Source organism: Musca autumnalis, unplaced genomic scaffold, assembly GCF_047663935.1.
Source record: "Musca autumnalis isolate F117 unplaced genomic scaffold, ASM4766393v1 scaffold_1, whole genome shotgun sequence".
Taxonomy (NCBI): Eukaryota; Metazoa; Arthropoda; class Insecta; order Diptera; family Muscidae; genus Musca; species Musca autumnalis.
In genome coordinates, this window is record NW_027411644.1 from 152661660 (window position 1) to 152682566 (window position 20907).

A 20907-nucleotide genomic window follows, 5' to 3' on the forward strand; every position below is an offset into this window, starting at 1 on the left:
AGTTAGTTAGTCGCCACTGCATATATGTCCTGCGACTGTCTATAAGAAGCAATCTAGGGTAAGTGCACCAGTAGTCGGCACTTTAAGGATTCTCGTATCTTCAGCCGTATGCCATTCCGAGACTAAATATCCAATCAAATTAAATTTAAGTTGTTATGATTCGTTATTTTGTGTAGTTTTAGATTATATAACAGGCCTGCTCAGACACATACAAACACATTTTGTAATTGTGTTGGTTTTGAAATACACAAATTTCAATTTTCCTTTGTCTCTCTGTATACTGTGAGAAATATCGTAACAGTTTTTTTTTTTTATTTTATATTTCAAAATATAGAGTAGAATAATTATTTTATTTTGACCAAATGTGACTGTTGATGTTATAATTTGTTGCAAATCAAGTTCGTGACAAACCAAAGTGCGTTGACAAACCAAACACTCTAATTTGCCGTAAAAATTTTAGGCAAATAAAAATTCGTATTCAGTATCTTCATTCATTTTTTCAGTGTACGCATATAAATTCATAGACAAATTCGAAAACAGAACCTTCCTCATTGAATGTTCAATAGAGACTGATTTTTAATTTTGAAAATATTCAAAACAAAAACAAAAGCTCTCTTTTTAAATTGTGTGTGTGAGAAAATTGACACACACCGACAGCTCAGGTGCGCACCTTGAGCAGGCCTGTTATATAAACATTTTTTTGATTATTTCTGTTCAACATGCAAAAAATACAATTTTAGTGAAATACTGCTTTTTCACCAGTAGTCGGCACCATTCCCCAATAGTCGGCATGATATGATCCAGTAGTCGGCATGTTATACTTAAATAAAGAAAAAATGCATACTTTACATTTTTTCTTAAATATTTGAAAGAACTATAGCTTAAGCATTAGTTATTTATACATTTCTAGTTTATTTGTATACATTTCTATTGATTTTACTTCAAAAAATAAGGGAATTTAAACATATTGTTTAAATAAATTAGTTCGTACCAGTAGTCGGCATCTATTACCCAGTTGTCGGCACCCCACAACGTTCGTACTTCAAATCATGGCTAATATTGCTTAAAATCGCTAAAGTTCCTTTCAAATTGAAACTATTTTTTATTAATTAGCCTTTAAAGTATTTCTTTAGTATTTTTTATAATTTGTAGCTAAAAGTAATCGATAAAAATCAATGTTTATAACCCCATGCCGACTTCAGGCAAATTTTATATTTTTTTGTCCCTAAAGTCGGCATCAGCAAAAATTGCACAATTATAAATATTTTTTAAAAATTTCTTTTCAGTCACCATTTAGAAAAGAATACGATAGACAAATAACAACAATAACATATGTATCTAAAAATAAATGTAAGCTGTCTCATTTATATCCCAATGAAGGATGGAAATTAGATAGACATATCTATTTTCCATCCTTTATTTGGATACAAATGAGACAGCTTACATTTATTTTTAGAATTGTTGTAAGTTGAACAAATAAGACTTTTGTACACAGATGGTTATATACGCAGGTGGTGCAATGGTAAGCATGCTCGCTTTGCAATGTGAATGTCCGGGGTTCAATTACCAGGTCAGGCGACATCACATTTTTCAAATGACAAAATTAATATAAGCGACAATTCCTGAAACAATTATAAAAATATAATGAATTAAATTAAATAATAAAAAAAAAAACAAAAAGCCAAAAATAACCCAAAGAAAGGATTAACGACACAACAACAATAAAACAAAACATAAAATAAAAAGGAATTAAATTAAGTAAAAAAGAAAATCAAAATAAAATTTTGTTCTTTTTTATTTATTATTATTTTTATCAAGTTTTTAGCTATATTAATGTTTTATAGTTAAAAAAAAAGATTTGTCATTAAAAAATGTCGACTGGCCTGGGAATCGAACCCGGGCATTCAGATTGCAAAGCGAGCATGCTTACCACTGCTCCACCGATATTATCGTTTTAATAACTTTCTGAAGTGTCCAATTAGACACTCAAAAAAGTATCTAATGAGTGGAACAGTTCTTCCCGAGAGCTTTATCTTTTTGGATAAGAATGCGACTATCGCATTCGTTTGTGCAATCTAATTGAAGTGACTCATTGGACAATAAACAGATAGCAAATGTTGGCAGGGTTTCTATGCTACTAAAAGATTCGACAACAATTAAAATTTAAAACTCACTCACATCTCTTTTACATAAAATATACAACTCAATTTATTGCAATCGTTCTTTTGGAACATTCATAAGTACATAAATCTTTATTTTTAAATGTCTCCAATGGGTGTGTGTATATAAACACACCCACACCCATCCACACACAAAAATACATATGTAATTGTGCAAAGAGACTTAGAAAGCATTATTATAAACCTGAACGATTGTAAAATTTTAAATTAAAATCGTGAACACTTGCAAGCTCATGTTCGTTCCATCTTCGTCATCATCATTTGGTTGCGGTGATACAACCAATTTCATTTCAAATCACCTGCCACAGTGGTGCGTGATATATCCTGTGGCACGTGCTTTGTATTTTTCGTGTTTTATATTTCCACGTGCACAAGTAGTCGTCAACCATTATCCTGAGCTTTGAAGTCACAATTTTATTCACAAAATTGGAATAAAAGTGGTTTTTATTTAATTCCGCTATTGTTGGAGTCGCTTTTTGTTTGGTGTTTGTTGCCAGTTATGGGGATATTATTTTGAATACATTTTTGAGGAATTTGTTGTAAGGATTCAATGATTGGTTTATTGTAAGTTTTAAATGGGGAAATTGAATTTATACACTAAATAATTATATTCAACAGCGCACTCTGAGGAAAAACAATGTATGATGCATGCATAACTTTCGATACTCAGGTGCGAGAAAGATGATTATTTAAGGGCTTCGTAAACGCAATATTCATTTTTAATTAATTCTCTTTCGATTTGAGCAGTTATGACCTAAGATGTACATTAAAAATTACCGTCCGAAGTCCCACACATCCAACCATTATGCTACGTTCCACGGGTGGTTAGGTCCGACCATCTGGCATATTAGGAAGTTTATTGCTGTTACTTACTTAGGTAGCCCCCTATAGAACATTTTTCCTATAAGCCGAACAATGAAAAGATTTCTATGCGTCTCTATTTGTTGTTTTACTTTTCTAAATTGGAATATCGTGTTTTTTGGTCTCGTTTTGCGCTTGTTTGCTCCATCGAAGTCGTGGCCTTCCAGTTCTGCGTGTACCGCCATGCGGCTCGTATTTGCACTTCTTTTTTTGTGGGTTCATCATTGCTTATTCCTTGGACATGGTCTAGTCAACGGAATTGTATCTCGAAACGTTTAACTATAGATATGTCGTTGTATAACCGATAGAGTTCGTGGTTCATACGACGCCGATATTCATCGTCAACGCATATTGTCTAGTAGGTCTTTCGAAAAAAATTTCTCTCAAACACACCTTATCTGCTTGTGCAAGTACCCAGGCTTGGTCTTGTCGCCGTCTACTGCCAGACCCACTGTAGCAGATTCTCTTTCGATTTTGTATCAGTTACTTCCTTAACTCATCGACCAATGATGTCAATTTCATCGGCATAAACAAGTAACATGTGGCTATTGGTGTATATTGTGCCATTTCTTCTAATGTTTGCATCTTGGTACTAAACTGTTCGGAGGTGTTCCTTCCAATTTTAACTATTTATAATCGACAAAAATATAGTAAGTGTCGATCTGCATCTCTTGGGTCTTTTCCAAGATTTGCCGCAAGGTAGATATCTGGTCAATTGTGGATTTGACAGGTCTTACGCCGCATTGGTATGACCAATTATTTCGTTCACACAATATCCCTGACACTATCTTGTAAGCAATAGTAGACCCTATACTCTTTGCCCCTCTGACTGACTACGATTATGATTATTATTATAATTATTATTATTTATTATTATTATTATTATTATTATTATTATTATTATTATTATTATTATTATTATTGTTATTATTATTGCTTCGTCGCCTTCGCAAGTATTGCCTACTAACTGTTTCGAAAAAATGTTCTTTCCATATCCTGAGCACTCTATCTGCATCTGAAATCAGATTACCTTGCTCGTCTCTACAGAAGAATGTGCCTGTACCAAAGCCATCAGATTGATGTTTTACTCTTTGGTAAAATTTTCGGACTTCATTCTTGCTCCTGTACATCTCTATTTTTTCACACTGCCGCTTTTCCATATCTCTCTTTTTCCTGCGGAAAAATCGTTTCTCTTCGCTCCCTTTCACCCAATACGTCTCACGTGCGCTGCGCGTTTCTACTGATTGTAGAGTAGCCCTATATGCCGCATTCATCGCATCGGTAGCAGCACGAAACTCCTGGTCATATAATGGATTCCTTGGTGGAGGTCTCTGGTGTCCAAGTATGGATTTTGTGGCTGTTTGAATGGAGTTGGCAATCCTTAGCCACTGTGTTCATATGTAATCGGAACTAGGAGTGCTTTCATTGAGCTATTGGTTCAGTTAAGTGGAATATGCTGTGGCTATCTGTTGTGATTGCAGCTTACCGATTTGAACTTCAGTGTTGTGCCTCTTCGTACTTTATTTGCTACTTTTAATCGGTTACGTACCTTTGCTGCAACGACGTGGTGATCCTAGTCGGTGCTCGCTTCACTATCACAACGTGATCAATTTGATTTCTTGGTTTTTGCTCTGGTGATAGCCAAGCGCCCTTGTGAATTTCGAGATGCTTTAATCTGGTACTGCTAATTACCATGTTTTTGTAGCTATCAACATTATTCCCTTGTCAGACGTGTAACTGTGGAGACTGAACTTACCGACTGTTGGACCATAGATATTTTCCTTTCCAATTTTGGCATTAAAATAGCCTTTTAATGTCATGGCCAGGACAGGTCAGATGGTTCTTCTAAGCGCTCGTAATATATGTTTTTGATCTGTTCGTCCTTGTTTTCAAAAATGTAGCTTTTTTACGTATTGCAGCAAGTCTTTCATTCACCGGGGTGAAGCTGCAGAACAGATGTTCTAACCTCCGACCAACTTCAAATCCACAACCAAACTAATGCTTTATGTCATGTCAACTATAATACTGTTCGTCATCTTTAGGTGTTGTTGTGATGCCTTTTCCAATCCATCGCATTTCCTGTATGGCAGTTATATCCCTTTAGGAAGCCTATGGTCAAGTGTTGACATGTCACCAAATTGTCTACTATTTTGGAGATATTGTCAACATATTGTCAATATTTTGTCAGCAATATTTACTTTCGCTTTCATTATTATACACCTGGCTTTTAGATCTTTTAAAAAATGCAAATATTAAAAAATCTAGTAGTGAAACTTTGGTACCAATGTCTCCATATGCCTTAAAGAAATATTGCATCACTACCTGCTTGAATCACTACACTGACTTAATACCTCCAATATCAACACAGGGTTCCTCAGCAACTACTTACATAGTCTTAATGTCACTGGTGATTTGCTATTGACACGTTCATATAAAATGTCTACTGGAAAATATATAGAGTTATCTACAATTGGTCAGCAGTACTGGTGGCAGAAGTACTGGAGATTCACTATTGACATTTCCTACAGGGATCTGCCTTGTATTTCTCAAGTACATCTGCCAATGCGTAAACTGCTTCTCTATAAAAGTCCGAAGATTCCAGACTCAGATTCGCAGACCATGGCCTTAAAACTTTTCATGTCAACATTAGAAGATTTTGTTTTGCTTTTCCTTTGCTTTTTATACTATGTTTTTTTGGAATGTTAAGTTACTATCCCAACGCCCAATCCAAGTTTTTAACTTTCTTATGGGTGAACGCGCGGCACATGTTAACTCATTACCTTTAACGAGTGTTAAAGGCAGCTCCCCAGGTGTTAAAGCTGGTCAGGGCCGTTGCTTGGTATCTCTCATCCCCTACGTCACGCTGTCCAGTCTTTCACATTAATTATGAATATGGTTTCAGCATGTTTTTGCAAACAGAAAATTTGTGCATAAAGCTCAACTCCATTCCCAAAATATCACAAAATTGAACTTCATGCTAACATGTTGAAGTTCAACATTGCAATTTAATTAAAACAGTTTAAAGATTAAACGGGATAAAGTTCCGTCCGGTATTATTTGCATTCATTAATAGTTACTTTGAATTGTAAATTATTTTGTGTACATGTACTGGTATACAGAGGCAGAACAAATTCCGTGTGTAATTACTTGTTACGCAGTGTCCTCCCGCATCAATTAAAAACAGAAAAAAAACATAATGACCAATGATGATTATCGATATTCGTTTCCGTTGAACGGAATCCCTTAAACCAAAGCTAAGCCACATATCCGTCATTACATTATTTGCACACACTGACACACACAATGACCGACCAAGAGGTGATATGAACGAACGGTGATTAAACGAAAGTGCAATGTTAATTAAAATGGTGGTAATTATTCGCAAATGAAATGTAAAGAAGATACAATTTGTGGAACGCATCATATCATCTCCCATGATATGAGGGTACTTGTAATTTGTCTGCATAAAACACATATATGATCAGAGCAACCACTAAACCACTCCATTAAAAATAAGTTTCATTAAGATAACAGAAATTTTAACGGTTTATTAGTTTTTAATTCAATTGCTTTTCGAATTAAAATTAGATGAATATCACATACATGTATTGGATTTCCTTACAAAATGTCAATATTTCATAAGATGTTGCTATTCTTATTCTAGTCTGTGCTGTCGTTTAAGTTCCAATATTTCTTGAAAGAAAATGGAACATTTTATTGTTTAATGTTGCAAGCAACAGTATCTTCCACAGTCTTCTGTCATTGACACAAACACACACTTCGGGATATTCCCCAAATTAAATAACCACAAGAAGCAACGAATGTTCAACAATTGCATTATCGAGTAAGACGAGAATCATACAGCAGGAGTGCATCTCCAACAATGCAATACCAACGAACCGAACTATCAAAGAATTCCATGGTCCAACGGTATAAAAAAGGCAGACGATAAGGAGAATAATATCGAAAGAATGAAAGAAATTTCAGTCCCATTTAAACACAATGTCCTTTAAAATGAACAACAGCAAAATGGATCCTATGTTCAAACAATTAATTGAAAGAAAAAAAAAAATTAATTAAAAATCTCATCCAATTACGAGTCTGAGAGTAGTCATTATTAATTTTTCATATATATGTATGTTTAACATTGTTATGCGCAACTGGTGAATGAGACGTTGTGGTAATGTCTTTCTTCTTCATTTTTTCCACAATGCAAAAAGCAACAATGTTTGCCCGACCTCAAGAATGAATGGTACTTAACAATGTTGTCTATTTTAGTCAAAGGATACACGCTTTTTAATTATTATTGTGTGCTCATGTTAATTGTTTGGCCAACACACATGCATACATACATATTTAAACATTGTTTCAACTTTCATGTCAACAAGATCCAGAGAAAGAACAGTACGATTGATGTGTATAACAGGTTGAGAGCAAATGATGCGATGAGGAAGAAGTACTAGATGACACTGAACACACTAAATGAACGGACTAAGCCATATGCAGAGGTAGGGAGTCTCACTTCGAAGTAATGAGAACGCGGTACCGATATAGTCAAAACTCTACGTTTTCACTTAAAATGTCTTATTTTGTTTTCACTCTCATTGTCAGTATCAAAATTGTTGGTTTCAACACATTTTTAACCATTGATATCAGCACAGCTTCTAGAAGAATTGCTTTTTAAACACTTTATGTATAAAATAATTTATTTAAAATAAATTTTTAAACATTGTAAGGATATAAATTTCGCGAACTTTTATTATGGTGACGTAGGGGTTGAAAGATACCAAACTATGGCCATGAAGGGCTTTAACATGGCAAAGTCCAGGACTTATCTTGGCCCTTTTTCATCACAAGGGGACACTGGCCTACTCGTGGTGTCACATGGCGAGCTGACTTTAAGTCCCGTTAGAGGTAGTATCCTAAATTGTAAAATGTCACCCATTATAACGACAAAAACTTGAGTTGGGTGTTGGGCTAGTAACCCACCTTCGTACTATGAAACAACAAAACAAAGAAAAATGAACCCCTCTAAAGTTAACGACCCGCGCAAGCGTTTGTTAAAGAACTTTTATACGGATTGTGCCAATTCTAAATCTGTAAACATTTAACCTATCACGAAGCCGAGATCGTACAATCATCCGCATACATTATGATCTCTATGCCGTTGAAGAGTTTCGGAGATATCATCCTGCCTTTGGGAACTCCCTGTTTCACTCTATGAGTTTTGGACTTTTTGTTTCTGAATTCAACAAACGGCCTCCGTAAATATAGTTGATTATCCAACGTTTCCATCACGGCTGGAGAGTGATCTTCTCTATATCTTCGAACAGCTTGGCATGATTGACGGTATCAAAGGCCTTTGATAGATTGCTATCATGACTGTTCGGTCGCACGGCCTGTTCTGGTTCTGTCCTCTACGTGGACATGGCGTGTAATGCTGTCGTAGTACTATGCATTTTCTGGAATCCATGTTGATGTTGGGCAAATGGAAAACTGATTCTCATTTAGGGGAGGAGTAGTATACGATTCACCTCTGCTGGCTGCAGTAGCGGGACTACCCTGCCAACTTTCCAGGCTACTTGTATGATATGTGTGGCTAACGATAGGTTGCCTAAGCTTTGCCATTGATATTACGTGTGCGTCGAACGCTTTGGATGATTTCGCGTTCCGGATGACATCTGCAATATGGCCCATCGTAAATTATGGTGGCACCTCCTCCGGTGGGAGGGCTCTTCTTATGCGGCGTAGCAGACTCCACTTCGCCCTATCACTCTCGGGGTGCTCTAGGAACTGCCGGTTAAAAATAACACGCGCACCTCTTAGGATCAGTTACTGTCATGCCGTTAAAAGTAATTGCACTTCTGCCTTCCTTCTTTCCCGGATTCGAGAGTGATTTAACCGTTGCCCATAATTTACCTAATTCTGTACCAATGTTGCATTGCTTCAGGTTGTCTAGCCATTTTTTTTGATTATGTTCACCTACTAATCTTTGACTTCAAGGGTGAGTTCTCCTACTCGTAGGTCTTCAGGGTTCGTACGATAAAGGGAGGATGTAGGAGGGGCAGCTGCTGTGATGATGTCCAGGAAAGTTCACTCAACTACCTGAGTGGGCAGCTCACTGAAGCGATGATTGCTAAATTCTCTGAACCCTTGTCAATTAGCTTTCCTATGGCTCCGAAAAGTACGGCATTCAGAGGTTATAAAGTTCTACGGAGACGATTAAAGAAAGATGGTCTGATTCGAGGGAAAGGCTTGTCAGGATACGTCACTTATCAGACCTGGTGCCACAATGGTGATATCTGGCGAGCTGTGGCAATCTCATCCTACCCTCGAAGGAGCGTCTCCTTTTTCCGTACAAACCGTGAAGCTATCAATTTGCTAGGGAAGCGCTGTACCCCTCTGTTCATTACCTAGAACGGAATCTGGCATATAGCTCGAAGCAGGCATTCCAGAATAAATTGTCACTCCCATGTTGAAAAAAAAACAAGTGAGCAAAGGCTATAGTCGGGACGGGTCCGACTATGTGATACCCAAAAGTTTTCACCATCCTGTCTTTTATACCAAATTACTTAGGGCTAAGCTAAATGGCCCAAAATAGTTAATAATTTTATATTTGACTGCTGTCGACAATCTACTTGGTACCGATTAAATGCTTTGCAGAAGGGAAAAGAAAAAAAGCAGAGGTATTTGCCATTAAAATAAAGGAATGGTCCATTATGGAAGTGGATCTTATTTTGGGAGTCATATCTTTTCGATAAATATTGCGCCCACTAGCTTAGACTTGTCCACGGAAAACATAATATCGCTGTAAACAATACCACAACGAACAGCATCGGTAAACATTTCCAAAGGCTCTTCGAACAGACCTTAAACTGCACTTAGACACAAATTTTGAACTTTTGTGGGGAGGTACCCTAAGGAGAGGACCAAAATAAGCCATTTTAGAAGTTAAACTAAATTTGGACAAAATATTAGGAGATCCCAAGTTTGGACCAAATTGGTTGCCCCGTTCAAGAGATATTGTGCATACCATTTTAGTGGTATTTTTTAAACATTGGGGGGAGGTACCGGAAGTTGTGGACCCGTATTGACCATCATCGAACTGAAACTAAGTTTGGAAGGAGGTACTCTAAGGTACGTCTATTTTAGAAGTTAAACTAAATTTAGACAAAATATTAGGAGATCCGTATTTGAACCAAATTTGTTCAAGAGATATCGCGCATACCATTTAATTGTCATTTTTTAAAACTCCGTGGGAAGTACCAAAAGTTTTGGACCGGTATTGACTATCTTCGAACTGAAACTATGACAAAATATGACGAAGGCCAAATTTTGGACACAAATCGGTTAATCAGTTCGAGAGTTATCGTGCTCTGCAGCCACTAAATATGGTGCCATAGGGGATTTTTAAACTTTAGGGCTGTTTTCTCGAGAAGTATAGACTGCCCCTGAAAAAACTTTTACCGTCGTAATGGAGGCAGCGAATGCAAGTTGCTTCAACAAAAATCAAAGTTATTTGAAAGAAGGTCTTAAATTGAACTTGTCCGAATTATGTGTGGGAGGTACACGAAGGAGTGGACAAATATAGTCCATTTTGGAACCTAATCCATATCTGGTAGATATATTAGGATGTGTAAAGTATGGATCAAATATGTAACTCTCTTCAACATTTTTGAACTTGTGTGGGGGAGGTACCTGAAGGAGTGGACCGATATGGCTTATCTTCGAACTTAAGCTATGTTTGGACAAAATATTACGAAGGCCAAATTTTGGACCAAATCGGTTTATCCGTATGAGAGTTACTGTTTGCGTAGCAATATAATACGAAAAGAAGCGGAAATATTAGCTCTGGAATAACATTTGACTTTTTCTCCAAATAAGTTTTTTGACTATTCCGACCCCTACATATTATCCGACCATCACCAAAGTCAATAGGCTTCTTCATCCCCGGGACCCCCATATACACCCAAAATTTGGTGACAATCCGATCAAAATTGCAACCTGTAGCGTGAGTACAAGGTTTAGATGGACAGACGTTATACTTTGTACTTATTTTAACATACCGCACTGTACACTGTTTAAAATAACCAAACTACCCAATGCAACTACTACACACACACGTACACAGCTATCAAACCAGTTTTGTTTTTGTCCATAAAAACAAGATTGAAGGACCGACCGAATCGATTAATGAATACTACGAAGATAATGATCAAAATAAAACTAATAAAACCAAAGAGTGAGGAGAAAGTTGAAAACAGGGAGTCTGAGAGACTGCATTGTTCCACAAGAATGTTTGTGTGTGTGAGTATTTATCTGCAATTACTATTTCCGTGGAGTCAATGAATGGCTCTGACTGGGAATGATGGGATAAAGGTTCGTTCATGTTATTTTATTCCCATTTCCATGATTAGGAATTCCATGAAAATTCGACTGAACGAAGATTCTTTTGGCATTCCATTGTCTTGCAAGTTGATGGCATTGCGTGTTCTAATCATCTTTGCTTTCTTTCGTTCTTCGTTCATGCGCTCGCTGCACTCAAGTTGAAAATGAGTTCAAGAATCAACTCCAATTAATGTAAGAGGGCGTCAAGCGGCAGCAACATCAACGTCATTGTCCATACCCATGAATGCTATTGTGATTTTAATGGTTTAAACTCACACCGTAGAATTGCCATATGACAGAATGTATCATGGATTCGGTTTGCAACGAGTCTAAAGAAATGCCAACGTCAAGAGGAAAATATTAAATGAAAATAATAAATGTTTGTACATGCAATCACATGTACTCATATTTTTGAGATCCACGAGGGACATATCTAAAAATTTGTCATAAGATCAAAAAAATGGAGAGGTGTTAGCGTTTTTATATGGGAATACGTTTCTATTTTGTTTTTAGACCCTTTACACCTTAATACGACAAAAATGTGCCTCATCGGGTATTTTCCAAACAAAAGCTAAAACATTTTTCGCATCATCACTATAACTCTCGAAGGGAGTAGCCGATTTGGTCCAAACTTTGCAAAACGTATTTTTATTCCTTCAGACATAGGTCAAGTTCGAATAGGGACTACGGCGTCGTACGCCTTCGGGTACTTCCCACATAAAATTTCCACAATTTTCGCAAAAGTGCAGTTTAAGAACATGTGTGGGAACTTTTTGATTTTTTTCGGCTGGTTCTCTTCGCGACAGAAAATTTCGCCAACATTACTGAGGGGTATTTTGCCACCGTTGAAAATTTGATGTTGCCTGGCTGGAGAAGCGAACCCATGACCTTCAGTGTGCAAGGCGGGTGTGAATACCATTGCACCACGGTGGCACCCGTGCACTGGAGGGTAGTCTTCTTTATATCCTCGAACAGCTAGGTATGGTTGGCGGTATAGAAAGCCTTAAATAGGTCAAGAGTTCCCATGACTGTTCGATCGCACCTGCTGTTCTTGTCTAGCCCTCTACTGAATGCATTTTCGGGATTCCATGTTGATGTTGGGCCACTGGAAAACAGCTTCTCATCGTGGTGAAGAGTAGTACCTGTAGAATCTTTGTTATTGGCAACAGGGCGAAATCGGCCTGTATGATTCACCTCTGCTGGCGTCCTTGCCAGGCTTCAGTAGCGGGACCACTTCAGTAGCAGGACCACCCAACTTTTCAGGCTTCTGGTACAATATGGGTGACTAACGATAGGTTGAGAACTCTCGTTAAGTAATCTACTGCGGGTTCATCTAGTTGCTTAAGCATTACCACTGATATTCCGTGTGGGCCTAGCACTTTGGATGATTTCGCGTTTCGGATGACGACAGCAACATAACCCATCGTAAATTGTGATGGTACCTTCTTATATGGCGTAGCAGACTCCTCTTCCCCTATTACTCTCGTTGTGCTCTATAAACTCCCGCTAAAATAACACGCGCACCTCTTTGGGTCAAATACTGTCACGCCATTGAAAGCCATTCTTCTTTCAAGGATTCGAGAGTGATTAAACCGTTGTCCACAATTTACTTAATCTTTGCTGCATTGCTTCAAGTAATCTAGGAACTTGTTCCGCTTACGTTGACTTCAAGACTAAGTTTCCTAACTCTTGGGTCTTCAGGGTTCGAAAGACGAAGCTCATTACGCCAATCTGCCAGTCCCGTCGCTTCTGTTGGGAAATTTGTTATGATTTCGGGTATTCGATCAGCAGGTATCAAGCGGCTGCTGCAGTTATGATGTCCAGGAAAATTCTCTTAGTTACCAGATTATCTGAGGGAATGGACAGCTCTCTGAAGCGGTGATTTGTAAATTCTTTGAACACTTGCCGATCAGCTTCCCGTTGGTTTAAAAAAGTATGGAGTTCAGATGTTATAATGTCGGATGGTCTATTTACGGAGACGACGATAGGAGGTGGTCTGAGCCAAGGAAAATGACGTATTGCCAGGATATGTCATTTATCAGACCTGGTGCCACAATGATATCTGGAGGGCTGTGACAATCTCCTCTAATTCTCCTGGGAGTGTCTTTATTCACCGTGCAAAACGTGGATCTATCAATTTGCTCGGCCAGTGCTGTACCTTTTTGATCATTACCTAGGACGGAATGCCAAAGCCCTCTAAAAACGAACTAATAGTGGGCATATAACGCAGGTCACAGCTATTGATCGGCGGTATGTACACGTTAAGCAGCTCTATCTCGGCAGTGCCACACTTTAGTGCGACTCACTAAGTCCAGTTCCAGCGATATAGGTCTGCACTGGGCAGAAGTCAAGTCTTTCTCCGCTTCTTGTGCTATACTTTCGCAGAACGTTGTAACCAACTATGATGTTTTTTCGACTCATAAAATCCACAATTTCGCTGACCTTATTGCAGAGACAGTTGCAATTGAATTTCAGGAATAATGCATTTCCACATTTGCGTTTGTTCGGGAGATAAAGGGGGCATTTCGTATATCGACAACGATGTTGTTCAATAATCAGTTTGATATTCTTACCGAAGGTACTCTTTGTGGTTTTTACAGCTATATAAACAAAACATATGAAAGGATTGCCTTCTTAAATTAAATTCGAGAACGGCTACTTGAGGATTGTTTTGAAATTTTCAATTTGATTACAATGACAAAATTTTTCGTGGACAAGTCCATGCTTGACACGATAACTATCGAAAAGAATGACTCCCAAGATTAGATCCATGATGATCTATGTCGGTCCATTCCTTCAGGTACCGCCTACGCAAAAGTTCAAAATTTTTGAACTTTAATTCAGCATAAAGCCTACTTTTTGATCATGTTGAACCTGCGATCATGAGTAATTTTTTGTTTGTTTCGGAAGCCAATACTTCCTGAGATATGGGCTCTGAAATGTCCCGATATTTATGACCACTCCTTCCTACAAAGATTTATATCGAAATGTTACAATTGCTAAAAATTTTATATGAACTCATGTCGCTGACTATTCTTCTTTTAATTTTTAATAACAATTTTTAAAATCTCACTTTTCCCCAACCTTTTAGAATTAACCCACGTATTTTGTTCTCATTTAACTACATCTCTCGTATGCACAATGGCTTGTTTGTTTGTTTGTTGGCATGTACGTACATACATAGATATCTTCAACGACTGTCGCCTAAAATCAACAGGTATCTTGAAGATTTGTTTAGCCTCTGGCTGTGTGTTATTCCCAGAGAGTTTGATATTCGTTTGTCGTCTTTCTTTACATTGGCCAACAAACAACACCTGAGCTCTAGTGACTCACAAACCCCAGTTCTCATTTAGAGAACAAGAAGATAAGCCAACACAGTTAACAGACGCAATGAGAGTCTCCACACGATCAATGCACTCAAGTCTACACCGGCAATAGTCGGCATGAAGCCGCCACAATCTCGCCCAAAGGTGTTGTTTGGGACCAGTTAACGATCGGTATTTAAAGTGTCTAGTACGTAAGCACGGTTGGTTGGTAACGAACCAAAACGTGATTATTTTTTATTATCATTAAGCCGGGATTAAGGAAGAGGGGCAAACGAAGGAAAAAGAGAAAGAGAAAAAATACAAATAAAGAATGAAATTAAAGGAATGTTACAAATCGAAATACGAGAATAAAAAAATATAAATATTTAAAAAATATAAATTTTATTAATGAAAACAAAAATGAAAAAGAGTTTTTAAAAGAATAAAAACTTCCGAGAAAAAAATATTTTGCTGATTTAAAAAATAAATAACTGCTAACAAAAAAAAAAAAAAAAAAAAATACAACGAATTATTACCTAAAAAAATACCAGAACAAATTTAAAGCTATTCTGGCGATGAAAGATAATACGAAAATTAAAAAATAAATAAATTGTGTTCTTTTGACACCTCATCTCTGGCTCAATAGCAGCCCCTCGAAGACAAAGGGAGTAACACACACAAACTCCCAGACAACACAGTCAAACAAATCTGTGAAATACAAAATAAAGATAAAACAGACGAATACAAGGAAATAAATCTACAATTAAAGAAACAAGAGCTTAAAACAACAACAACAAAAATCATCTAAATTGTGCTGAGACAACACTTTTAAGGGAATACCAAGACAAAGTAAAGGATTTTTTTCTAAACAAAATACAAAAAGGTAAATGTTCAAAATGGATTTATTATGACATTTCAATTAAGTTTGATTTGAAAAGGGGTTTCCCCTTTTCCAAGGTTTTTTAAACAAATGCAAGGACTAGATAAACATTTAAATAGACATACAATATACAGTGAGCGGCAAAAGTATGTACGTATTTCTGAGACAAAAATGTATACCTTTGGGATTTGAAGACAGTATGTATTATTTAACATTTTTGTCGATTTTACGTTTAGTTAAAATTTCAACTAAATTTTTTAAATTTCATATATGTGGACTATTTAAAACGTAGGCCTATGTTGATTGACATTGATCTACACTGCCGCCCACTTGACTAGAACTCCCCTACAATTTTTTTTCAACCTCCATTTTTTCCGAATTATACAAGAAGTGAAGTGTTTAAGTTTTATTATATATTGCTTCATGTATTTGGAGTAAACTTAGTCATTCATTTGCATTCAAATCCAATTTCACAGCCATTTCCAGTAATGAGACGAATTTTCGGATAGCCGGATTGGTAATTTCATCACGATTTTATAAACTTTTGTACACTTCGAGTCATCAAAACTTAAATTTTTGAAAAAAAAACGCTGATATCCTGAAGGGCCGCCATATTCTACAGTGGTAAATATTCTCTAAAATATATGCGAATGATTTATGCGTAAAATATAAGACTCTTGCAGACAGAACGCTTCCAAAAAAAAATTGGTGAAAGAAAAGCTTTGTTAGGCATTACACTTGATTATTTAAAGAATCCTTGCTAAAGCAGGATATACGGGTGTATCCTTAATCAGGAGGGATATACTCTTACTGAATATTACTGAAAGTACTTGGTTTTCAATATAGGGTGAAAATGCATCGCTATTCTTATACAATCTTTCTGTATTCCCAAGTTTTAATGGGGGGTTCTATTTAAATGAGCCAAATTTTTTACTTCAATTTTTGACTTTATTTTGTTTTTCTTGTATAATTCTTATATAAACTGGATCTGAATGCAAATGAATGACTAAGTTTACTCCAAATACATGAAGCAATCTATAATAAAACTTAAATACTTCACTTCTTGTATAATTCTGAAAAAAATTTGTAGGGGTTCTATTCAAGTGTGCGACAGTGTATGTCGGTAATTGTTGGGAGTCAGGGACCACTCCTTCAAATATCGTAATATTGCTTCCAAACGTACATAAAGTTCCAAGAGAATATGTATGGACTACATCTTCAGGTACATCTCACACAAAAGTTCAATATAAGTGCAGTTTAAAAACTGTTTGAGGATTCTTCGGATATTTTGACCAAAGGTACTCCATGTAGTCTTGTTTACAGCAATAATTTTATAATGTTCGAAGATAATTTTATAATGTTTGGCTTAAATCGGTCGGTACCAACTTAATTTAGCAAAGTTAGCAAAGAATGATCGGTACAGGTTCACGTTTTGATATATCCCCGCCCATAGAACGGTACCTTTAAGGTTTGGTACTTTTAAAGTTTTAGCCACATATTTTATAAAAAGTTCTGCCCATCCGAATTTAACGCCGCATTCACATGTTTTGGTTTCTATTGGGGATTATTCTGAAAGTAAATTCCAAGTGAGTTTTCTCACTCTCTTCTTTAAGTTGAAACGGCGGAAAGACAAATATATTTATGGTATGATTGATGGTAATATGTTTACCATCGAATTCCATATATTAGTTAGAAATCGGCGATTTAAAAAAATTGGGTTTTGGCCAGGAAGATCGAATTCTGAATTACTGTACGACGCACAGTGTCACGACAGCGGCCAAAAATTGTCAAAACCAAGTACCTCAGAGTACAAATATATTGATGGGAGTCGATAGAAAACATTCCAATTAGAAGGTTTTTGAATTTTTGTGTAGATGCGTCAAGTTGTTTTGTCTATATGAGGGTTCAAATTCGATATTTTTTGGCAATGTGCAGTTTTCTCCATATTTTCCCAAAATTAACAATATTTATTATTTTCAAGTATTTGAATATTTAAAGTAAGGGTCGTAATAAAATGGATTTTTTTAGTTGCTTTGGATGTAATAAACTTGGCTTCACAGTTGTTTGAAAGCAAATAGTGATGATATGGTATTTACAGTTACCCAGGACAGTAGTTCTTAGTTCATTCTTTTTGTGAAGCAAATTTTAAAATTAGTGGAGTCGGAAAAACTTGTATAAAAGTGTATATCGATATTATTTGCTGTTTGAGTTGTGAAAAGTGAGTACTTCAAATGTATAAAGGTTCCAGCTGCAGAGGCTTGCAGACTAACATGTTATTTATCTTGTTCAGTGACCACATCATTAGGGGGTTACCGTCTTTTTATTCAAGTGTTTTGTGGTGTCCACTAAAGCTCGAAAACGAATTAACCGATCATCATATATTTTTGTGGGCTAATTAAGTTCTTAATAATATTGCTTCAACCGGGGGAATTTTTAAAATATTAATTAAAAAAATGGCTAAGACGAAGACTAAATACCAAATATCAGCAACTTCGGCTGGATAATGTGGCTAAAACCTTCAAAAACCGAAAATCGGACGATACCGCTCTATGGGGGCTATATCAAAGCTTGGTCCTTTGCCCATAATTTTTACCAGAAAAATTTTTAGTCAACTGGGAACCCTTAATGCAAAAATTTAATTAATTTGGAAACTAAGGTAAAATTGTCAAAATACCGAAAATCGGAAGGTACCGTTATATGGGGTCTAAATCAAAACGTGGACCTATATCCGTAACTTCTATCGGGAAATGTTGACAACTGGGAACCCTGCATCAAAAAAATTCAGCAAATTTGGTTCATAATTTTAGCTAAAATATTCAAAATATCGAAAATTGGGAAGTACCGTTATATGGGGGCTATACCACCGACCTTTTTAGCCTTCGTCATTGTTAGCCAAACGTAAGTACTTTTACCAAATGCAGATTAGTTTGGCGAGTCTCTTTGTTTCCAAGCTGTTGTTGTGGGTTTAGACCGCAAGTATGTTTAGACGAAATCCGTTTCAGACAATTTGAAGTCGAAGGAATCAACCGATTTGGTTCAAAATTAGCTTCTTACAATCAACTTCGAAGATGGACCATATCGATCCATTCTTTCGGGTATCTCCCCCACCGAAGTTCAAAATTTGTCCCTAAAATGGTGCACACAATAACTATCGAAGGGAGTAAACAATTTGATCCATACTTTGCACATCGTAAAATTTCGGCCAGACATATATGATGTTTCAATATGGATCATATCGGTCCACTCCTTCGGGTATCACCAACACAAAATTAAATTTTTTTTGGCGCAAGTGCCTTTTAGGAATACTTCTGGTATCGTCATGAAATGTTTTGCAGCATATTGTGTCCATACTTCCGGGGTTAATGAAAGTTCAGTCTTCAGTAGAGTTTTTAGGCTGTTCAAGGATCCTTCGGGAATTTTTACCGAAGGTTCTTCTTCTGATCCTGTTTCGAACGATATTATGTGTTCGTGGACAAGTCCATGCTTCCTAACATAACCGTCGAAAGGTTCCAAAGCCTACGGTGGCCAACTAAAATGGCTGGTGGGCGAGATGGATTTGTGCTTTAATCCAAATCAAGTTTATTTTCCAAACGTAAGCATTTATGCGGAACGTCTACAATCGTTAAGATAAATACTTTAAAAATGTCTATATTTTTGTCGGTAAGTTCATGCGACCTAAAAAGGCAACAACATTTTAAAAACTCCTTAAATACCTTATTTTGGGGAATGAGATTTCGGTTGTGTAGCCCGCATTCGATCTATCCATAAATGAAAATCTCAATTTACACGGGCAAGGTGACTGACACTTGTTCACTTGTTTTTTTCTTTCTTTTATTTATTTATTACGATGACCATTAACTTGGTATTGCTGCTGTTTACTGTCAAACTCACCTTACCCAGGTTCTTTTACGCAAAAAGTATCTGTTACTATAGAACACTGGATACGATTTTATAGGCGTTGGGGAGGAGATTTCTGTCCTGTAACTTGTGTCTAAGAGTCTGTGTTTCCTTTTTGTGGAAGTATCATAGGATACTCAAGTTACATAGATGGTGCTAACGAGTTGATGCATACACCTTGTCAGCGTGTCGTCTCTAGTAAACCCCATTTACAGCTGGTTACGGCAAGAAATGAGAGAAGTCTACTCTCATATCAATAAGTGCTGCTTGATACTTCTTAGGTCAATGATATGTGACCTCCTCCAACTTGTAGAGAAGTTCCACATGACTGAAAAATAATCAGGAAAATAGAAGGCAAAATTACGCTGAGTAATTTTTACCACCGTTGTTGTTGTTCTAGCCCCTATAAGGTTTTCACGTATGTATGTGGTTGAGAGAAACGGAAAAGAAAGTAAAGAAAAGAGAGGGACAGAGAAAGATTTTTGAAAATTAGAAATGGTAACGTTTAGCGAAAAAAAAAGATTGGATGTGGCCATAGCGCCTCAGATGTCAGACCTGTGGGCACGCGAAAAGATGGCGGATCGTGTGGAAAGACCTGTTGTATTGGTCTGAAATTTCGGGGTTTAATAGATAGCTAGGTAGCTATTTAGATACCTGGAGAGTCCAGATCTGAGTTGAGATATTTTGCATCTCGTTTGGTGTCTTAGCCACGTAAAAATTGAAAAGAATTGGATAGTACTCCACCTTGGGGTACCCCTTGCTTGTTCCTCCTTTGTTTGCACTTTAGACCTCTGAATTTGACGTATTTTTGCCACCGTTAAAATTATTGAGAACCCAATTCAATTGCTCTAACTATTAATAATACAATAAAATTAAAAAATTGTTTTCTTTTAAATAGTCTGGCTTAATTCCATTGCTGTTGGTTTTACATTTTAAAACAACGAATTTATTAGTTGTGAAAATTTGGAATTGTTCGCCAAGGGGTAAGGCAAGGAAGACTTAACTTTCGATTCTCGCCACATAATCTCATCAGTTCCCTTGATTTTTGTTTGCGGATATTCTCCGCCGTTTTTTTTTCAATAACAGAATGTCCAAAGACACAACCTCCATGAAAAGTTTGTCTTTGGCACTGCCATATTACTCCCACAAAAGCTATCCCAATATAAAAATGTTATTAAAATAAAAATTATAAATTAGTTTACTATTTTGTTTTTTGATTTTCTGGGCGACATTTTGAATAAAAAATTTATAAAGTGTCTCCTTTTAATTTCATCCTCATCTTTATTAAAAAGGTAATGTTAATTTTCAATCTCAAAGCCAGTTATTTAAACAAGAAAATGCTCTACAAATAGAGAAAATATCTGGTTTAGAAGTTAAAAACGTTTACATTTCTATT

At 36.5% G+C, this 20907-nt stretch overlaps 1 protein-coding gene across 6 annotated transcripts in view; it reads left to right on the plus strand.

Annotated features, from left to right (window-relative positions):
* Nucleotides 1–20907, plus strand: part of btsz (bitesize) — a 373400-nt gene that overhangs the window by 109894 nt on the left and 242599 nt on the right. For 2 of the 6 annotated variants that reach the window (XM_073958506.1, XM_073958510.1), the window contains exon 1: nucleotides 14910–15617. The exons of 3 other annotated variants lie outside the window; for them this stretch is intronic. The gene's annotated coding sequence lies outside the window, so the exon portion shown is untranslated. Of the gene's footprint in view, nucleotides 1–14817; nucleotides 15618–20907 lie in introns of those variants that run through there. One more of the 6 variants, XM_073958508.1, reaches the window with a different exon arrangement.